General features: G+C 38.8%; 1 non-coding gene and 1 pseudogene across 1 annotated transcript; one reads left to right on the forward strand and one right to left on the reverse strand.

Annotated features, from left to right (window-relative positions):
- Positions 1-1128: 1128 nt before the first annotated feature.
- Positions 1129-17042, forward strand: LOC133737121 (sister chromatid cohesion 1 protein 2-like; annotated as a pseudogene).
- On the reverse strand, positions 5764-5837 carry TRNAF-GAA (transfer RNA phenylalanine (anticodon GAA)). The gene has a single exon. It is a non-coding gene; the product is annotated as a tRNA-Phe (tRNA).
- Positions 17043-22497: the final 5455 nt, after the last annotated feature.

A 22497-nucleotide genomic window follows, 5' to 3' on the forward strand; every position in this document is an offset into this window, starting at 1 on the left:
CAAACCAGAAAGGTCTTCATTTGAATAATGAATACAGAAGCTAACTTAATGTTCATATCCGTTTTATGGAAGTCTTCAGCCTCCATTTAAGTTTGACGGAAGAGTCTAAAATATACTGATTAATATAACCATTCGACTTGTATAGTATACTAACTGTCAATTAAGCAATGAAGACATCAAAAATAACCATACCTTTTCATAAGAGCCCTTAAAAATAGCTCAAAGAAAGGGCAGCACAAAGAAGCAAATCTCAAGACTTGTCATCTGTTTTGTATCTATATGTCCAAATCTGCATCTCTAGGAGCAGGATATTTCATCTCCTCATCAATAATCTGAAAGTTAAAGATGGTGAGATGGAGGATTGAGGATTGAGGATTCAGCTCTAATATCAATTTAACATGAGGACTTGTCTCTTAATCAAGTACAAGTTCTCTTGAAGGACCTCAATCTCTCCAATTGGTAGCTTCAAGTCTAAGATCGCCTGTGAGTTCAATTGCTTTATTAATTTCCTGTAATATCACCATGTCATCCTGAGCAAAAATGTCAGACTGTTTAAGTATGCTTCATGTACTCTGCCATCCATGCATTCATCATAAGCTTATATTAAAACTACTTGCTTATAGTCTTCCTCAGTAGGAGTAGAAGTTAACTGGAGCAGTACCCTTCTTGTTTCCTTTAGTTGAATGGTGAAAAATCTTTTCAATTGATCTGTATCCCAGTAATAAATTATCTTTCAAAGACATATTGGCACTCTGGAAGATTGCATCACCCAAAGTACCAGCCACAGGCTTTCCACATCCAAGATTCCTAGACATATTCTGCATAGTGTGGACAGACTGGAATAATAATGTGTAAGTGTAACAGATCTTATTAAAATCATGTACAAATCCCTGGTGTCTTGAAGTTTAAGAAAGCCAGAAATGAGGGGTTCTTCAAGAAACAGCCAAACAGGCTAAGCTAGTATTACTGCAGGCTAAGCTAGTATTACTGCAGCCAAACAGTCCTGTTAAGAGAAACATGTATCTCACTTATACAACAAAAATTATCTGCAGATGTTTAGGGTTTAGGATTTAGGATGACAGAGCGCTCAGCCCGAAATGAAGGTTTCTTGAAACAGGGTAGGTGGATATGAGCTCTAATATCAGTTCATCTGCACTGTGCTCCTGAAACTTCTTCATTCCATGACATCTCTTTACTGAGCTTTAGGATGGCAGAGTTTGCAGTAACAAATACAAATTGTACTTTCATATAGCAAATTAGTCATTGTAGTGATCATTAACTGCACCACCACAAACATAAGCCAAAGTGAATCTCATGGCATCGATAGAAAAACTTGCAGATCTCCAAAGTCATCTAGCTTTACGAGAAACAATGCATGCCCCATCCCCATAAAACTATTAAACAGGAAGTTTCCAATCAAGGAACTTGTCCCCTAGCTCAGGATGTGCTTTTCATAAGATTCACCACTGAAAAAGTTTCCCTCTTGCCACAATTTTTTGAGCCTTTGCCTCGGTCTTTAATGAAGAATGTCACTCGTAAGCTTTATTGTGGAAGCTGTCATTTGATTGAGAAACTCAGTTTCCTTTGGCATGATGAACATTCACGGAAAATTGTATAGAAAATTGAAAATATGAATGGACTTCCGGCGGAACCATTACGGAAATTTAACAAAAGTATGTCGTTGATAGTAAATTTTAAGTCTAGGTATCACATTTTTTATATATATATATTTTTTGAAAACTCAACCAAGCGAGTGAAATTTATTTAATGAAAAGAAAGTTATACAAGAGAAAGGAGGTATGACAGGCATAAGAAACGCAGCTAACTTCCTATGAAAAAAAAAACACAAATTAACGAAACCGAAAATTAGGAAGACTTGAACAATCCCTATTACAATGACTCACCATAAAATCTGGAGTTGAATTCCACCAAGTAAAGCCAACTGATGAAGCACCATAGTTAGCAAGGGCATCAGCAGCTTGATTGCCTTCACGAAAGATATGGCTAGATTTGAAATGCATTTGAGAGATAGGATGCAAGCAATTTTTCCACTGCACACGAAGCCTCCAAGGCACCAGATGAGGAGAACAGAGAAAAATAAATATAAGGGAAAAATTCACGTCCAACCATACATACTTTCAATCTCTAACCCAAGTTAGTTCAATAGCTTTAATGACCGCCATGACCTCTGCAGCCACTGAATTAGGGATATCAAGAGTAGAAGAGAAAACACCTATAATCAAGCCTTTGTAATCTCCATAAACAACACCATAGCCAGCCTGGTTGGAGTATATAGTCATACTGTAGCGTTGTAGCAAAATTGAAAATATTGAGTGGACTTCCAGTTGAATTGAATATGATCCAAATTATTAAAAACAAAAAATGGTGTCATCGGAGAAAAAAAAAAATGGTGTTTTGTAACACCAACCAGTTTTAATTAGTTTTTAACCCTTTAGTCAAGTTTTTTTTATTAAGTGTCCATAGTTCCAAAGTCCAGGTTCAGGCCTTCCGTTTCATACGTGTCTTGGTGCCCCTTAGGGCGACCTCCTGTGATTAGAGAACATATTTAAACACCCTTTCCCCGAAGGCATTCTCCGATGTGGGATCTGTTTAGTACTAAATACAGAAAATGGCGTTATAGAAGACCAACCAATTTTATTAGTTTGACCTTCGGGGTCCGAGTCCAATAATCGAATTCCAGTCCAAAGTTGACTGCAAGGTCAGTCATTGCATCGGTATCATGTTGCCACGAAGGGCACACTCGCGATATTAGCGAACATATTTAAATGCCTCTTAAGCTATTGCAATTTTCGATGTGGGACATATAGTTACGAGATTAGTGCAGGCGTGACTATGCCTCTTCTTTATCGATAGAATTCCCATCATTTGCAGTCTCCGGCGACTCCAAAACAGAACAATAGCATTACCGGCCACCTCTTCTAGCTAGCATCCAACCAGAACTCGACCACTGACAACCACCGCAAAATAGCACTGCAAAATAGATGCCGTCAGTCTTCATGTGATGGTTGCTAACTAACCCTTCAGCGAGAGCATTCTCCGATGTGGGATCTGTTTACTACTAATTTAATGCAAAAACTGGGGTATTATAGATAATAACCCCATCGGAGGAGAAGAAAGATGGCTCAGGCTGTGCTGCACGCCTGCACTCTGCTTCTTTGGTCGGAACCCGCTGCTTCACTCCCTCTACAGGTTAATTACAGTACCCCTTGATTTCCCAAGTCAGAAACTGGCCGATGACATTGACGGGTCTTGTAAGTCGATTAAAACTTTCACAGTCTATGTTGATCTGGGTTTTTTCTGTAGCTATGAGATTTTGATTAAGACGAAATCTTAGGGGGAATTGCATTTGGGTTTGCTGCGAATGGAAACACATTTTCCAATGTGGGACAACATAACCCAAACACCCGAACGCACAAAAAATGGTGTTTTATAACACCAACCAGTTTTTAATTCAGTAAGACCCACGACTAGTCCAGTTTTATAAAATGGTCCGTGATCGTTTAAGGAAGCAAGTATTTGTTCCTCTACGTAAAGCGTTCAAGTTAACATCAGTGCAGAAGAAAAAGCCATCATTCCTAAGATTCACCACTGAAAAAGTTTAGCTCTTGCCACAATTTTCTGAGCCTTTGCCTCGGTCTTTAATGAAGAATGTCACTCATAAGCTTTTTGGAAGCTGTCATTTGATCGAAAAACTCGTTTTCCTTTGGCATGATGATCATTCACGGAAAACTGTATAGAAACTAGACACAGTCAGTTACTGACTCCCAAGACATAAAAAGGAAACAGACATTAGTCACATTACTCTAGAAGACTGACAAAAAAAGAGTATCAATCATATTAAGGGGACTTGAAAGTTATACCAACAATCACATGCATGTTCACAACCCAAATAAATCCTTGTTAAATATCAAGTTATCAACAGTTGAAGATATAGCAACAGCAGCAGCAGCAGCAGATTATGGACTTACACAAAATGATCAAAATTTAAGAAACGACAAATACGAAAATTGTTATGCCTACAGCTAGAGGTTAAAGCTAGGGTTCTCACTTTGATTAATAACACATGAGTGAATTCTGATCAGCTCCTTTGGTTAAAACTATTATAGATTGTGTCTTTTGTGTGAGTTTTGAATGCTAGAAGTGCTTTGAAGTTCTCTAAATGTTTGGATTTGATTTGTTTGTTACAGGAGTTAGTTGACCAAATTGCGGAAATTCATCTAGTAGTGAATTTCAAATCTACTGATGACGACTTGGTGAAGAAGAATCTAGGAACCGGAAGCTTGGCTCTTAGTCAAGACTATCTCTGAGGATGAGTAGATGTAACTCTGCAGGAAGAACAACTGTTGAGCAGGTATCGCGTTATTCTCTGTTATAGTTGCTTGATGATTTCTACTTTGTTATGTTTACATAAGACTGTGGCTAGCTAATTGATAATCGTCTCTGCTTTCAGAGCAAGTTGTTGGAGGATTACTACAGAAAACAGAACAAACTCATCGATTTTCATGTGAAAGGTGCCCCCGGAGAAACCTGGAAGGGGCTGCTGGCTGCATTGCATCTCCAGCATATAAATGCTGTCAGTTCTTTCCAGAAGCTAACTGCATGATTAGGTTGCATCTGGCTCTTCTTTTGACCTCATTATTCTTTAGCATTCTGGCGATATAGTATAGAACTATAGATATGATATGCGAGTGAGATTTAGAGTTGATTGGGAGTTTCAAGTGTTGAATCTTCCGACTCAGTTTTGAAAATTTTTAGTCTTGTGAGTGGTCTTTTAGTGTATGGCTTGCGACATGAGGGTGCAAGTTTGTAATGTAGTGAAAGATGAACTGAGAAGAAACTAGTCTGTTTCTGGCCTGTTGAAATCGATTGTATTACATAAAGAAAGCAGTTCTTTACTACCTCTGGTTTTATATGTTCTCTTTGAATAATTGATGTAAAATGTGAATGCTGCAACTTAAGCTACTGTCGAGTACAAGTGTCATCCTAAAGTGTGAATGAAGCAAATTTATGTCATCCTAAAATGTGATATTTTGCGAGGCGAAATCAAAGCTCTTATTAGTTTATATCCTTTGAGAAACACATGAAACGAGTTCTTGATTCCTTTAGGAACCATTTTACCATAATTTCTCTTCGGAAGTCATCCAATAGGCACTCCATTATAAAATATTTCAACCATCTGGATATGCTACAAGATTATCAACCCTTTTTGTACATCATCAGAACAGTGACCAGTCAACAACGGAGCGCAGATTTACAACTCCAAAAAGGAACAGAGAAACAAATTATTTATCTATATTACACTCTGATTTCCCTTCGTCACTACTCACTAGCTACTAGCTATTCATCTAAACATCCCGAAGGAGTTCATATCTGACAGCATTTTGATTGATGTTTCCCTTCGGAACCCAGTTGAGCTTTGATGCAACTGGTGAAGACCCGGAAGAACCTATGAAGATAGAGGCCAGAGGTGAATTCAGTTCATCAAGCTCATCATCACTGGTGTATGATTTCCTAGTTGTCATTTTGTTATAGAAAGTTTCTTAATTGTAAGTGTTGAAATGCAATGCTTATGAGTGTTAGGAAGAGGAAAATTTTCTGGACAGGGTGTTTTGTCTTCATGGATATTCCTGATTTGGTGCCTTAATCTTTTTTATTTTGGTGATATTTAAATAGGGCTTTTTGGCTTCCTCTTTCACTTTTTTTTTTAGAATCCGGCTCCGCTCCTCTTTCAGAGCCTTCGCCCGTTTAGAAGTGGATTCGAACCACTGACACAAGGATTTTCAGTCCTTTGCTCTAACCAGCTGAGCTACCTAAACAACTTTCCTAAAGTATGTTTTCTTCATCGAATAGCGCCCTAACTTACTACTTTACTAGTAAGGGAAAAGCCCTATATCTAGTCTAACAAAGAAGTACATTAATTTGGAGACCTTGTTTCTGTGTTTGGCATTAGGACTGTTATCCATCATCTAGCTGCGTTTCTTAGTCGCTCTGTAATTGACCTTTGCTATTATGATGTAGGCTGGCAAAGATTACTTAGGATCATTGGCTGTCTCTGATAACGAAGTTCTATATGGCTGGGAAGTGGATGTCATATTTGAAAATGGGAACTAAAACTTTGAAGACTATAACAAGTGAAATCAAAAGTTTTATATGGATGAGGTCCTCGATGATGTTTGTATCTTATTGAAAGTGAAAACAATTGGGGTTGGCAAGTGGGATGTTTGATGACATTGACTTAACCTTGAATATCCTAAATTCTTATTCTGTTGTGCAGATAAAATTTTAAAGGATGAATGGGTTGGTGTCGCATATAGAGTACTAGCCTACCTACTTCTGGGTGTTGTTCGAATATACTCGAGCTTTTTGATGACTGCAATGAAGTGCTACTAGACATCAAGAAATTTGTGTTTAGCACAAAAGACAATGTACCTGCAGAAATGCTGTGTGCGGCTTATCACTCTGTTATCATACCGGATAGGTTTGAACTTGATGCATATGATATGGGGAGCCTTGAAGATGTCAGTGGGTAACGTGTAATCAGCAATTTCCCTGTATGTTGTAATCATACTTAACATATATGTTTCATTACATTTCAGTGAACATTTGGCGTCTCACAAAGAAATCATGCTTTATTTTAGGTTGTACAATTTCACACAATTTCAGCATGATATGGAACAGAATGTGCAGAGTGGAATGGAATAGGACGACTTCCATCAGAAATGGCAAGTCACATACTCATGTTCATGCTCAACTATATTGTCAGCTCCTTCTTCATTTTTTTTTTTGGCTGAAGCAGGGTGAGGGAAGAGTCCCTGACACCCCAAAATATTTATTAGAGAAGAAGAGAAGTCACAATGGAGGGTCAGCTTAAAGGAGCTTAATATAATTTCATTCTACTTCTATTTCACTTGTCATGAAATCTTTTTCATATAATTTACTTTTCTCCTTTCAAGGACTGAAGAGACACTAGTTATTAATAATATCCAAAGTTCCTTATTAGCATTTTCATTGTTATGATTAAGTTTTATCAGTGATATGTCTGAGATGTCAGTTTGTGTTTATGCAGTATGATCATGTGGAATTTGGTGCCTGGCACAGTATTTTGTCAACTTATTACGCCCCAGTCAGAAGGTATGTAAAACCATTTGATTATGCTCAAAGTTTAATAAATTTTTGACTCATGTATTCTTTTTGCAATATCTTCCTTTTGATCTTTTTTGACAAGTAAGTTTTATCTCCAGTGTACTTTCATCTCACCTGATGGACTTTGGTATGGAGTTAATAACATCGAATAATGGAGCTAACTCGGAAGAAATCGTATAGCAGCTTCAATGGCATAGGTTCTCTCAAGAAGAATGTGCCGACATTGATACATTTGTTGGCATTGAGAAAGAGCCTCAAAACCAAGTTAAGCAATATGGTGAAGATAATGAAACCAATGGAGAGCAGATAAAGACTCCAGATATAGCAATGCCTGAAGATGGAATTCAGGAAGAAGGCAGAAGACTCAGAACCATGAGATCTTTTATGGGAATAATAGAAAACCTTCCTGCCATGTGATAACTGGTGAGGATCATCAAAGTGAACGAGAGGAGATGATGGAAATAGACTTGGTGCAACCAGAAAATCAGAGCTTTCGGATTACAAGAGAAGAGCATAGTCTAAGAAACTTAGAAGCTGACATGGAGAATCTGAAAAATATTACATTTTCTCAAGAAGAGTCCCTGGGCCTTGATATGCTTTGTGGGACCAAGAAACCCCAAGAACTTGTGTTTGAACCCAAAATGAATATTTTTCCCGATAAGGGGGACTCGAAGAAAACCGGGCCAATATCCGTGGCCCAAGCGATATATTTTCGACAAGTTCGAAATATATTGTTTAGAGGTTAAATATAGCGCTATACTTGGAGATCAAGCAATCTTGAGGCAAATCTGGATACTCCTTGATTTATTATTAATTATTGAATATTTGATAATTAAAGATAATTGATTTGCTTGATCCCGAGTCTAGTGCCAGAGGGAACTATGTGAGCCATGCGAATAGTGAATATTCTCATACAATTGATACGTTCGCGAAAGGATAGCGAATACTATGCAAGCTGGCGTCAAGAATATATATTCCTATAATTGCTTTTGGCATGGTTGATCAGTTAAGGAAGGAGTAAGGACGTGATGCATGCATGGTAGTTATTAAAGCCACACATATTGCAATTAAAGGTAGCATGGACATGGACTGATGGACCAATTCATTAAGGACTCAATTATGGCAATTATGGTTTCCCATGCAATCAAGCAATTAAGGTGGACGTGGAACAAGGTGCGGATATATATATATATATCCTTTCTGATTGCATGCCGCGAGCTACGAGAGTCGTCGCGAAGATATATTTGCAATTAAGATATGTGCATATCCTACCACATCCAAGAGGAAGATTGCGTCTAGGACTCTAAAAAGTAATTAACCTTGCTTAAAAAATTGCTACGACAGAGTTAATCTTTTATTGACTACGATAGATATCAAGACTATTAAGAGTTTTGATTTGATTCAAGGCCAATAACTGTGGCCTAAAATATAGTATTTCATTCTTATTAGGAAGGAGAATCTACGAGCAGCCTATATATAGAGGCTAAAGCGATACAGCAGACGCTCTCTCAAATCAACTAATCTCTCAGATTATCAAGCCTCCCCGGAGCAAACCTTCAACCTAGTTGAAACCCAGCGACTGTACTTCCAGTCCTAGTCTCTCCAGGAGCCGACTGCCAGTATCACTGCCACCGATACTACCAGCGAAGCAAGGGTAACACCCTCGCAACCCAGCGAAGCTAAAGTCACACTTTAGCAAAACCCGTGCTTTCTCCAAACTTCCCAGTGATTGCTCTGCTCAACCTACAACGTTGAGTATCGATTCGGTGACGCGAAGAGATCACAACTGAAACCCTTACCCGTAAGGCAAGAAGTCCTTTCCCGGAAGGCATAGAGAAGAACTTTGTGACGAGGTTGGTGCTCTCCTCGTCCACATCGTTTGATTTTAGAAGTCAGGTCAAGGGACATCCCGACGACTGCACCCCACGGTGCTGGCACGCCTGCGCACACGCTCAAAAGAGACAGTTTGTACGCCAACTGGTTTTGGAGCCAAACAACTTGTTTGTTTCTATGGAGAAGAGAATCACAATGATGAAGAGCCGACTAAGTTACAAGACATGATTGCACTAGATACCGTGAAAAGTATTCTGGAAGAAGATCCAGATCCCCTCTCAGTTGCATATGATAGGCAGTCCTGACGCCAAGCAGCCAGATGCTCGAGGTGAAAATTTCTCAATAATGTCTTTTATTCAACCTCTTAGTCTTTCAATTCCTATTATGGTTTCTGTTTTATGCTTTGTTATACATATCTGATTTCAGACCTTCCCTCGTAATTTTTACTAATTTTTTTCTCCTAATGCAGATGTTACTACACCAAAATTGATGGCTGTTCCAAGACCAGCTTCCAAGAAGTCGGCTCGGATTCTCAGGAAAGAAAATGTGTGTTTGATGATATAGTAGTGCTGCCTAATGTGTAAGTGATGGTTTACTGCTCCTTTAGATATGTTGAGTTGAAGTGTCCCTGTTTTGCCTAAAAATTCAAATAAATATTTGGTCCCTCCACCATTATAGTTGATGGAACACTTAGAAATTTTTGTATTACAATGGATTATTAGTTGAGCAAGGAATGAAAAACCATAGATTTGTTACAGGGCAATCAGGCAAAGCATACATGATGCTAGTGACTTGGTTGCTAAAAGAAAAAAAGTTCCCAAAAATGCCCATGCTGTTTGGAAAACTGTCGTGGCATGTTTACTAACTTGAAATCGGAATGGGAATGGATGGAATGATTCCAGAATAAGAGAATTCCGTCGTTTACTTACATGTAAGGGAATCGGAATGAATGTGGGTCCCGCATCCTTATCAGGAATCAATTCCTGAATACTCAGGAATTCGATAACCTAGGGGGGAGATGGGTTTAGGAATCAACCACCCGGAATCAATTTTTTATACCAAAAATACCCTAACATAATTTCAATAACATCAATTTTTTCCCTTTTCATTTTCTAGGGGTATTTTAGTAATCGAAGTAGTTTAATTCTCATTCCTAAATGTAAGTAAATAACATCAATCATAATCAGTTTCATTCTTATTCCGATTCCACATGGTAAGTAAACAGCGTAATGGAATTAAATTATTCTCATACCGATTCCTCTCTTCTCCCATTCCAGCTGTCTCCGATTCATGATTTATTCCGATTCCAAGTTAGTAAACGTGCCATCGAATTGGATATCTTGCCGAGAATTTCTTGGAGCCACTGATATCTAGTAAGTTTACTGTCATTATTTCCTTTCTGGTTCATTAGTTGTGAAACCATTCATAAGCCTATTTCTATGATTCTATCAGATGTTTCACAAGAGCTTAGGTCCCTCTTATGCAAAAGGAATTCCTTTTAGGGTTTAGGAAGTAAAGTTAGATTTGTTGGACTGTCGAAGGACTGGTATATCGGAGCAAATAGAGGTTGTAGATACGGAAACTGTTGAGCCTCCAGAAGACTTAAATGTGTTGGAATATCCATGTACTGTTGGATTAGAACATGCAGAAATTGCACCAGACACACCTGTTCTTCGCTCAAAATCAATCAAATCATTTCATAGTCCAAGGAGTCCTGAAGTTCCTGATATGGATCTAGTAAGACCTGAGACATCTGGAAGGATAGAAAAAGAACCATTTTTGGGAGCAGAGCAAACTTTCCCTTCTGGAAGTGTTAGAAGAAGTAGCATGACTTCAATTTTTGAGTGAGGTGAAGTACTGAGTAGAGTTTCCTCATTTGAAAGCTAAGTCTGGAGCTTAAGCACAACTACACAAGTACCAAATGAATATGCAGGAAATGCATGGATTTTGTGTCTTACATCTGAATTCTCAACTGGGGAGAGCAGCAGAAAGGAATGTAGCACAGTATTAATCAAGTAAGAGTAGTAGAAGTACCACCACCTCTAAATATGGATCAAGAGCATGACTTCAATTTTTTGAGTGAGGTAAAGTATTGAATAGAGTTTCCTCATTTGGAAGCTAAGATGACTTGGCTACTGCTTATTGGTGGACATGTGAGGGTGTGCCTAAGAAGCACCGAAACGGGTACGAGTTTCCGGATACGATACGATCGGAAACGTGCAAACGGCAAATCTTAAATGTAATAGGAAACGGGCACGTGAAGGAAACGCCAATTAAATATATATATATATATATATATATATATATATATATATATATATATATATATATATATATATACATTATCACAATATCAAATATCAAATATGAATAACAAATCATACCCGACCCAGCAGAATAACAAATAACAAATATCACCAAACCCATTTACTTGTCTTGTTTACTTTCTTAGGATCCTAATAGGGCATATTCAATAATAAATAAAAAAAGATAGGAGGGCACATTCAAGCAGCTAGTGAATTTTTTTCAGGTTTGCATGTATAAATCAGTAGAGGAGCTTCAGGTTTTGAGAAGTTATCGAATTACTAGTCAACCTTAATTGGCCTTCAAACATAGCAAGAAGAGATCAATTGAATTTAGAGTAACCACACATTCCTTCACAACCTGACATCTAGCAATGGTTACGAATAGCCACATAAACAACAATTCATTTTTACAGAAAATTTCCTAGTGTCTACGTGTTCTAAACTGAAAAGGGGCAACTGGGAAGCTTTTCTTCCTCAATCAGTTTCTAAATTACTAGAAGAATTCAAATCCCTGTCAAATCACTTACAATAACCATCCATCTTTCATCTAGGGTCTGTCTGCTTCTGCGATTTGTCTTCTCTCTCTCTCGATCTGGGTCGGTCCGACTTGCGAAGAAGACCAGACGAGAATCAAAGGAACCGAAGAAGACCAGCAACCGAAGCGGCGACTGTGATCTGGGTCAATCCGATTGCGATTTTTCTTCTCTCTCTCTCTCGATCTGGGTCTGTCTGCTACTCTGCTTCTTCTGCGATTTGTGCCGAAGCTCTCTCTCGATCTGAGTTTAGTTTTTTTTTTTTTTTCTCTATTTTTGGGGGTAAAAAGTCGGGATTACCCCCACGTATCTGATTTATTTACATTCTCACGTATCCGAATAGGATACGCACGTATCCAATCCGTATCCAAATCAGGATACGCGTTTCCGAGGCGTTTCGTACCCGTTTCCTGTTTCGATACGGGATACGCGGGCATTTTCGCATTTCCGTGCATCATAGGGGTGTGCTAATATGAATAATATCGATGTTGCTATATGTTATGCTGCTTAAGGCTCATTTATTTCTGGAATCATATAGTTAGCATGTCTTTTTTTTTTTAATTTATATCTTTTATATGTTTGAAATTTGTGAAGGAGTTAATCCTGAACTCAGTAAGAACTCAAGGTTCTTTATTAGCTAACTTTTTTGTTTGATTTTTGTATTTTTCTTTATGCGGTTCTTATGCGTGAACTCTGAAACTTGTCCTTGTCATAGATGGGTGTTCTGTGAGAACCAGGTAAGGGGGATTCGCCTCCTGAGATTCTTTTGGCATATGTACATTCGTAATTTTTTTCTTGAAAGCCCCATCTTTATCGTGTTAAACTTCTGTGCATACAGAAAGGTGGCCAGGTACTTGCATAGGCAGTGGCGGAGTCAGAAAATGATCTCAACTGGGGCACTTAAAAGTTAAAAAAAAAAAAAAAAAACTTAAAATATATCAAAATTGTAATAAAAATAATAATTATAACAAGGTTAAGGAAAGATCAATATCTATTTTTATACTAAAAAAGATCAATAATTTTTTTAAATTACATATTTTATTAATAAAATTTATAGTTTTTAGATTTTAGACAATTTTTCATAATGGAAATATAATTTATATTTAAACTTTGAAACTATATAAACAGAAAAAAAAGTAAAAAAATTTAGCACATTTGCTAGTACCAGAAATCGAACCAAGGACCAGCCTATTATATGTATGTGCTTCAACCACTGCAACAGACTCTAGAGGTGGCAAACGGGCCGGCCCGGCCCATTTTAAGCGGGCCTAGTCGTGCTTCGTGCCGTGCTTGGGCCGGCCCATTTATTATCGTGCCGGGCTCGTGCCGGCCCATTTACTTAAACATTAAGCCCGGCCCGGCCCATGGCCCGAGCCCATATTGTGCCGGGCCGTGCTCGTGCCGGGTCAATAACGGGCCGTGCTCGTGCCTACCCACTATAAAGCACAATTTTAAAATCTTAATTTGAACAAATAAAAATTAATTTTATTTAACTATTTAGAAAATTAAAATAAATTAAGTTCTACAACGTTTTTCTTAATCTTAGCTTTTTAAGATTAGATTTCTAATAATTTTTTATATTCCACTATAAGAAAGAAAGAAAAAAAAAACTCAAAATATATTGTTTTTTGTATATTATTGTGAGATTAATCTTTATTAATATATTGAAGATTTAGTATATATTATTCTTTCCTTCATTCTATAGTTGTATTATTATGAGATTAGTCTTTATTAATAAACATATATTTAATATTTAGAAAAAATACTTATGTCAAAAGTCAAAACAAGGATATAATGTTTTGTTTCATTATTTTGACAATATAAAAGAAAGCATTGGTGGAATTGTCATGAGATTTTAAATAAAAAGGTCACATATTCAAATCTCATCATTGTAGTTTTTTAATATTTTTAAAAACAAAATGAAATTTTGTGTTTATAACGGGCCGGGCCACAATATGTCGTGCTCGGGCCGGGCCGGGCCAATGGGCCAATATTCTTAGGCCCAGCCCGACCCGTAATTCTAACGTGCTCGGGTCGTGTCGGGCCACTAACGGGCTTGGGCCGTGCGGGGCCGCTTTTAAGCGTGCCGGGCCAGTGCCGTGCTCGTGCTTAGTGACCCGTTTGCCACCTCTACAACAGACCAACACTCAGTTCTTACATTGAACCAAACTGTATATATATATACTTAAAATCTCACTGGGGCACGGGACCCACCGTGCCCCAACGTGGCTCCACTCCTGTGCATAGGCACTTTACAATTTGCAAAAGTCGTGGAGAGGACGAAGTGAACTTGTTGGAGGTTGCAAAACGAAGAACCAGGAAAGAAAGTGCAAGGCTATTCTATGAGACATTGGTATGATCTATGAATCTCTCTGTACCTTTTGCATAATTAACTCGTCTCTTCTTTTATATATTCCTATCACTTGTAGAATTGTAGTGTATCGTTGAAACGTATAAACTTGTGCATATTCATGGACTAGCTGCTTCCTAGTTTTTTCAATATTAAGCAGAAATGCATCCAGCAACTTTTATCTAACCTTGCACTCCAAACATGTTAACCGCTAAGTTTTGAGTGTCTTCACAATAATATATATATATATATATATATGGCCCTTCCACTAAGGGATCCCTTTTTTGGTCTTTTATAGGGATAGAGCATTAGACCAACTTTTCGATCACATTTTTGCATCTCAACCGTTCAGTTTTTAGGTCCTAATGTGTAGATCATTTATGCAAATTTTCAGCCAAATCGGTGATCGTTAAGGTATCACACTATAATAAATCAATGAACGAACCAAATCATGTCCAATATGCTGCAAGACCACATATTCAGCTAGTTTCAAACAATTTCCATAGGCCTGGCATTTAAACTCGTAACCCGCAAACCCGCACGCTAAAAACCCGCACAAACCCGCCCGTTTATTAATCCAGACTAAAAAAAGCCCGCACGCAAAAAACCAGCAAATTAACGGGTTTTGCGTGCTAAACCCGTTGGAACCCGTTAACTTAAAAACCTTCCCAAAAACCCATTTCTAGCAAACTTTTAGGATTTTTATTTTTTTAAAATTTGATTTACTCTCAAATTTTATCTTATTCTAGCAAGCATTACCAAACGAGGCATTAATTGTAAAAATACGCGATGCTATGGTCTACTCCCGCGTGTGTATGTATGTAGATCTTCAACTTTGAATTAGTAATCTTCTTGGAGGACTGCTTTATATATAGCACCTTATGACTATGGCTTCAGATCTAATACTACTTTGACTATGACAAATAGTTATTGCAGAGCCAATAGTTATCTTTTGAATGTTGGAATCTCCCTTTTCTGTTTGAATGGTAATTAATTGTATATTCTTGTTTCGTTCTTATAGGCAACTTAATTGCCTTTCAATGTCAAAAAAGCTACTTGCAGTGCCTTGTGATATAGTAACGTTGTTGTCAAAAAAATTATATACATAAGTCTTAACTGGTTCTAGTTGCTTTGATAAAAAGTAAAAAAAAAAAAAAAATGTTTACGGGTCTTAACGGGTTCCAACGGATAACCCGCAAACCCGCCAGGTTTAGCCCGCAAAACCCGTTAAGCTAACGGGTTCTTATCGGGTCGGCCCGTTAAGACCCCGCACGGTACCCGCACTATACCCGCACATTGCCAGACCTAAATTTCCATATACAAATTTCATCCAACCATTTGTTCAGAATAACTCTCCACTAATCCTTTTCACACCAACAAACCAAGATCCAAAAAAGTCTGAAGGTGGCACTAATGAGGCACCTTTACTTCAAAATTCTCACAAAAATCTTGGGGGATTTTTTGTAAAGCTTTCTACTTCAGAGGAGTTGTAGCTGTTCCGGACCCGGGTTCTGATTATGTTCTTGTGCCCCGAGCGATGTATTTGGTAAGCTGCTTCTATATAGGATATTTGGTATTTCAATTACTTTAAAATATTACGGCTGATATTTTTACTGTTGTGCAGTTTGAACATTTTTCTTTTTATCACCAACTGGATGAGAGGGATGAGCAGTATATCATTCAAAATTTCCGAGATCACTTAGCTTCTGTGGTTCTGTTCAATCCTTATAAGGTGGATAAGGGTAGCGTTCAAGTTATCTGGAATGTTGTTAATGAGAGATTGGTAGAGGGAGAGTTATTATGGTAAGAAATAAAACTATTCGGACTATGCTTGGCATTGCTGCTGTGTCTAGTGCATGTCATTATAATATTTGGCGACTACTCTACTATGTCTATGTATGTAGTCTATTTTAATTTTGGGAATTTTTGTTGTTTTATCATTTTTTTCTGCGAACGATTGTATATTTTTTTTCTAGGGTGAATGTGGACTTATATTCGTCCACACTATATGACACTTACCTGCTCGGATTCGTACTTCGTCTTGTGTCTGTCAAGGCTGTATATCTGCTGGGTTATGCCATCCCCCCTCACAAGCTTTCTCTCCCCGCCCCAGAAAGTATATCCAGAACCATATATCCCATAGAATATCTGGTGGAAAACATACTGAATCAAGCACATAAAAACTTTGAAAAGTAATGTCATGTCTCTTCTTTTGTTTTCATAGTTGAATCAATCAAGAAACATGTCATTTTTCCTTGCCTTTGACATCTTATTGCAGCGATTAAATCTATAAATTTCAACATTGAACTTTATATGTCCAATATGCTGCAAGACCACATATTCAGCTAGTTTCAAACAATTTCCATCTACAAATTTCATCCAACCATTTTTTCATAATAACTCTCCACTAATCCTTTTCACACCAACAAGCCAAGATCCAAAAAAGTCTGAAGGTGGCACTAATGAGGCACCTTTACTTCAAAATTCTCACAAAAATCTTGGCAGATTTTTTGTAAAGCTTTCTACTTCAGAGGAGTTGTAGCTGTTTCGGACCCGGGTTCTGATTATGTTCTTGTGCCCCGAGCAATGTATTTGGTAAGTTGCTTCTATATAGGATATTTGGTCTTTCAATTACTTTGAAATATTACTGCTGATATTTTCACTGTTGTGCAGTTTGAACATTTTTCTTTTTATCATCGGCTGGATGAGAGGGATGAGCAGTATATCGTTCAAAATTTCCTGGATCGCTTAGCTTCTGTGGTGTTGTTCAATCCTTATAAGGTGGATAAGGGTGGCGTTCAAGTTATCCGGAATGTTGTTAATGAGAGATTGGTAGAGGGAGAGTTATTATGGTAAGAAACAAAACTATTCGGACTATGCTTGGCCTTGCTGCTGTGTCTAGTGCATGTCATTATAATATTTGGCGGCTACTCTACTATGTCTCTATATGTGTTCTATTTTAATTTTGGGAATTTCTGTTGTTTTATCATTTTTTTTCTGCAAACGATTGTATTTTTTTTTCTAGGGTGAATGTGGACTTATATTCGTCCACAATGACACTTACCTGCTCGGATTCGTACTTCGTCTTGTGTCCGTCAAGACTGTATATCTGCTGGGTTATGCCATCCCCCCTCACAAGCTCTCTCCCCGCCCCAGAAAGTATATCCATAACCATATATCCCATAGAATATCTGGTGGAAAACATATTGAATCAAGCACATAAAAACTTTGAAAACTTTGTATTTTTGTGACACCAAAAAGTATGAAAACTTTGAAAAGTAATGTCAATGCCTCTTCTTTTGTTTTAAAAGTTGAATCTGTTGAAGGAAAATCGACTTAGTGTGCCTTATCAAACTAGGAGTAGCAATAGGAGAGAAGGTTCTAGATTTCCCAATCCTACACGGATTGGTATTCCTTGTAACATTAGAACTAGTACTTTGTAATCCCTATATATAGGGCTCCTATTCTCAATAATATGATTACAATTCTCTCTACAATTTCTCTCAAATCTCTTTTTCCTTAAACACGTTATCAGCACGACTCTAACCCCAAAACAGAAAACCAAAACTCATTCACAAAGCAGCCCCTAGCCCGAGCTAGCCGAGCCTTCGCTGCAGCCCGCGCGCCCGTGCGTTTGCAACCTTGCACAGCAGCTCCTGCTGTCCCCTCCCTGCAGCCCCCTGCGTTCCAGCCTGCTGCCACCGAAGCATCCCTGCTGCGCAAACAAGCCAACGCACACCCACTGTATCTTTTTCCCGTTCCTGTGCACATCCGCCCTCCTGCAAGCCTCTAAACATCTAGTTCGGAAGCTCAGATCGAAAAACTTTCTTCATAAAAGTTGTTCGTCTCTGTCTCTTCCATCTAACCTCCGAATTTCAGCCTTATCGGAGTTATATTGAGATCTGTACACCAATCGAAGTACAAGCTGTTCAGAACAGAATCTGCTCCGAATTTTCAACAAGTAAGTTTTTAAATTAAAGTTCCTGTTTTCCGAAGTTTAAATTCTCCTTCTTTTTCTTCGGGGACTTGCAACCTCCCTTCTTCTACATCCCACCTTTCTTATAACGTGGGTTCGATTCTTGAAAAGCGGAATCGTGGGGATTCACGCAATTAACGAACTAAGAGCGTTCGTAAGACTTCGGACTAAGAGCGTCCGTAAGCATCGATTTAACGAACTAAGAGTGTTCGTAAGCTACGGACTAAGAGCGTTCGTGAGCATAGATTTTGACCATTTAAACATCATTGTTTCGGTCTAATCCAATTATTCTTGGAAATCGATTTCTTGGTAGCATAGCTCGGAAATCTTATTTATATTAGTTTTCGTGGAAGCATTGACTCCGAAACTAATACGTTCTTGCTTTCCTTTTCAGGATGTAAGACTTGAACGAGCTCGATTTTACTCCATTGGATTCTACGGGCACGGGATATTTATTTGCCTACAATCCAAGAGCCCTGTTCTAAAGGAACCGCTCAAGACTCACAAACTGAGATAGAAAATTCCAGGGCATTTACCCTGATGAAGCGCCACATGAAGATGGCCCTCCAGTTTGAGTACATGAATGAGGATAACGCTAACAACCTTTGGGTTGCGCCTAGTGAACGTTTTAGTAACATTCACAACTTTCCGAACATAGAAGCACGATGGAATAATATCTGCTTCACTATAACTTTGAAAGAGTTATGAAATATTGTTCGGAGGCTCTCTGCATTATATTATTTATGCATGATTGTGGAAAACACAAAAGAACAAATTGATTGAGAAAACCCTAACATGACTGTAGGAGTCATGACGTTGAGGGTATAGGGTTGGACACCATGGCGCCACTTTTGGCCATGATTGCACTGTTCCAACGCCATTGGTCCTAGGGACCATATGTATTGTATCAATACACCTCAATCAAGAGAGCATCCTCTTCATGGTATTTTATGGAGTACCTGATCAATGGTAATATATCGAGCTATAAAAGACTTTAAATCTGGCAATGAAGATAGAATGCCGCAGATTTTTATTTAGAATAGTCTTTTAATTTCCAAGAATTATGTAATGGCAATTATGCCTTAATCAATAAAATGACTTATTGGATTATCTCTTTTCCTCTAGGCGTACTCAATTAAGTATGATGTCTAGGAAAGTAATTGAGATTAGTGGTACTTAAGAGAGCTTCGCTCCACCGACATCTCTCTACTTCCCTGGTCATATTTAATTGGAATTACCGAACGAATTGAGTGACTACAATTTGTCTAATGTTTGATTTTACTTTGGATTAGATTATGGTCACGAAACTTTGATGTAATCATTGGCTATTATTAATAAAGTATCGATTTATTTTATCTCATGTCATGGACATATTTTTCGAACTTTATTACTTAAAAGATATAAGAGCCAATGGTTTTCAGTGGAAACGCATTGTGAGAATGGACAAGAGTTCCTTTGCATCACCTCTAATGACTACGGACATAAACGAGTATTAGAGAAACTTATGTGTCGATCTAGTGGGTTGTATGCAACCACTATTCGAGTAATTGAATCCAATCATGTTATATGATTTATGGGATTCTGACACATATAGGCTTTGGCATGACCGTCTGGGACACCCAGGTCGTGATATGATGATCCGTATATTAAAGACTTCACACGGACATCCATTCTTCAGAACGAAGAGAAGTAAAAACCAAAAATTGGTTCGAGGAGATGCACCTGCGCCTCACGGCGCCAAGACTGTGCAAGACCGGCCACTTAGGGCCGGCGCCGTCTACCCCCTACGGCAACAACATGGCATTGACGCCATGGATCATTGTTTGACTCCTCCTTCTACTTCTAAAGTCAATTGTGACTTCATGGCTAAACCAAAATCCTCATTGGTTGTCTCTAAAGTCCATCATTCGTTCTGCAAAGCCTGCTCTTTAGCAAAATTAGGATCGAGACCATCCTATGCAAAGGACACTAAAGACAATATATACCATTCTTGCAAAGAATCCAAGGTGATATTTGTGGACCTATTCAACCACCATGCGGACCATTTAGATATTTTATGGTGTTGGTTGATGCATCGACACGCTGGTCACATGTCATGCTATTGTCCACTAAGGAACGCTGCATTCGCTAAACTCCTAGCACAAATAATTAAGTTAAGGGCTCACCACCCTGATCATCCTATTAAGTCTATCAGATTAGACAATGCTGGAGAGTTTACATCAAAGACTTTTGATGATTATTGCATGTCCATTGGGATTGATGTTGAACATCCTGTTCCTCATGTTCACACCCAAACTGGTCTCGCAGAAGCCGCCATTAAACGACTACAAATGGTCGCTAGGGCATTGGTAATGCGCACCAATCTCCCTATTTCTGCTTGGGGCTATGCAATATTGCATGCAGCTGTGCTTATTCGTCTAAGGCCCACTGCCACTCAACCATTTTCTGCGTCCCAGATGGTGACTGGGTATGAGCCTAATGTCTCACACTTACGCATATTTGGGTGTGCAGTATATGTGCCTATTGCGCCGCCACAGCGCACCAAAATGGGTCCTCAACGACGATTAGGCGTCTACGTTGGATATGATTCTCCAACGATTATCCGCTATATAGAACCCTTGACAGGCGATCTCTTTACCGCTAGATTTGCGGATTGTCACTTCGATGAGACAGTCTTCCCATCGTTAGGGGGAGATAAGAACATCAATGTTCAACAGGAACGACAGGAATTGTCGTGGTCTGTCCCCACTCTGTCTCATCTTGATCCCCGAACCGCACAGTCCGAAATTGAAGTGCGGAGAATTCTCGATCTTCAGAACGTAGCAGAATCGATGCCTGATGCGTTTTCTGATATCGCTAAAGTGACGAGATCACACATACCTGCTGCAAACATGCCTGCAAGGATTGATGTCCCTAAAATCAGAGGACATGACGCCATCTTAAGGGCATTTGAGCATGGCGCCAACGTCCCTAGTGATGGTGACGTTGTGGCTAGGCCCACGGCTCCTGCCAGGAAGCGCGGGAGGCCCATAGGTTCGATGGATTCTCGCCCAAGAAAGAAAGCGAGTTTGGCACAAAATAATCCATTAATCATCGATGTGAATAATCCATCTCATGAGAATATTCCGGATTATGGTTATGTCCAAGAGACATCATTGGGGGACGCTCCAATGTCATAACCAACTCCAGAGAATAGAGAGATCTCCATAAATTACACTAGTGTACATGAGATGATGGATAGAAATTCTATGGCGATTGATGATGCATTTGCATATCATATTGCAAAAGGAATTATAGAATATGATGATATCGAACCTCGCTCTGTTGAAGAATGTCAACGAAGAGCAGATTGGCCTAAATGGAAAGATGTGATCCAGGTTGAATTGGATTCACTAACAAAAAGACAGGTATTTGGGCCTGTAACGCAGACACCCCCAAGTGTAAAGCCTGTTGGCCATAAATGGGTCTTTGTTAGAAAGCGTAATGAGAAAAATGAGGTGGTAAGATATAAAGCCCGCCTTGTGGCGCAAGGTTTCTCACAACGCCCTGGAATCGACTACGAGGAGACATATTCTCCCGTAATGGACGTTATAACGTTCCGCTACCTTGTCAGTTTGGTAGTTTCCGAAAAACTTGACATGCAGCTTATGGATGTGGTTACAGCATATCTCTATGGGGATCTAGATTCAGAGATATATATGAAGGTCCCAGATGGACTTCAATTACCCAAATCAAGTGGCTCTAAACCACGGAGCGCGTTTTCAATAAGATTAAAACGCTCACTATATGGATTAAAACAATCCGGACGGATGTGGTATAACCGTCTAAGTGACTACTTGATTGGGAAGGGATATATTAACAATGAAATATGCCCATGCGTGTTCATTAAAAGAACAAGTTCCGGATTTGCAATCGTAGCAGTTTATGTCGATGACATGAACCTAATTGGAACTCTAGATGAGTTGAAGGAAACTGCTAAATACTTGAAATCCGAATTTGAGATGAAAGATCTTGGGAAAACACGGTTTTGTCTCGGTTTAGAACTCGAGCACCGTAGTGATGGGATTTTGATCCATCAGTCTGCATATACTCAGAAAATCCTAAGGCGCTTTAATGAAGATAAAGCAAAGCCTGTGAGTACTCCCATGATTGGTCGTAGTCTTGAGCCCGGAAAAGATCCGTTTCGTCCAAGGGATGAGGACGAAGAACCATTAGAGGCCGAAGTGCCCTATTTAAGTGCAATAGGCGCATTATTGTACTTAGCTCAATGCACAAGACCCGATATCTCATTCGCAGTGAACTTGTTAGCTCGACATAGCTTTGCGCCAACACGCC

Source organism: Rosa rugosa, chromosome 3, assembly GCF_958449725.1.
Source record: "Rosa rugosa chromosome 3, drRosRugo1.1, whole genome shotgun sequence".
Taxonomy (NCBI): Eukaryota; Viridiplantae; Streptophyta; class Magnoliopsida; order Rosales; family Rosaceae; genus Rosa; species Rosa rugosa.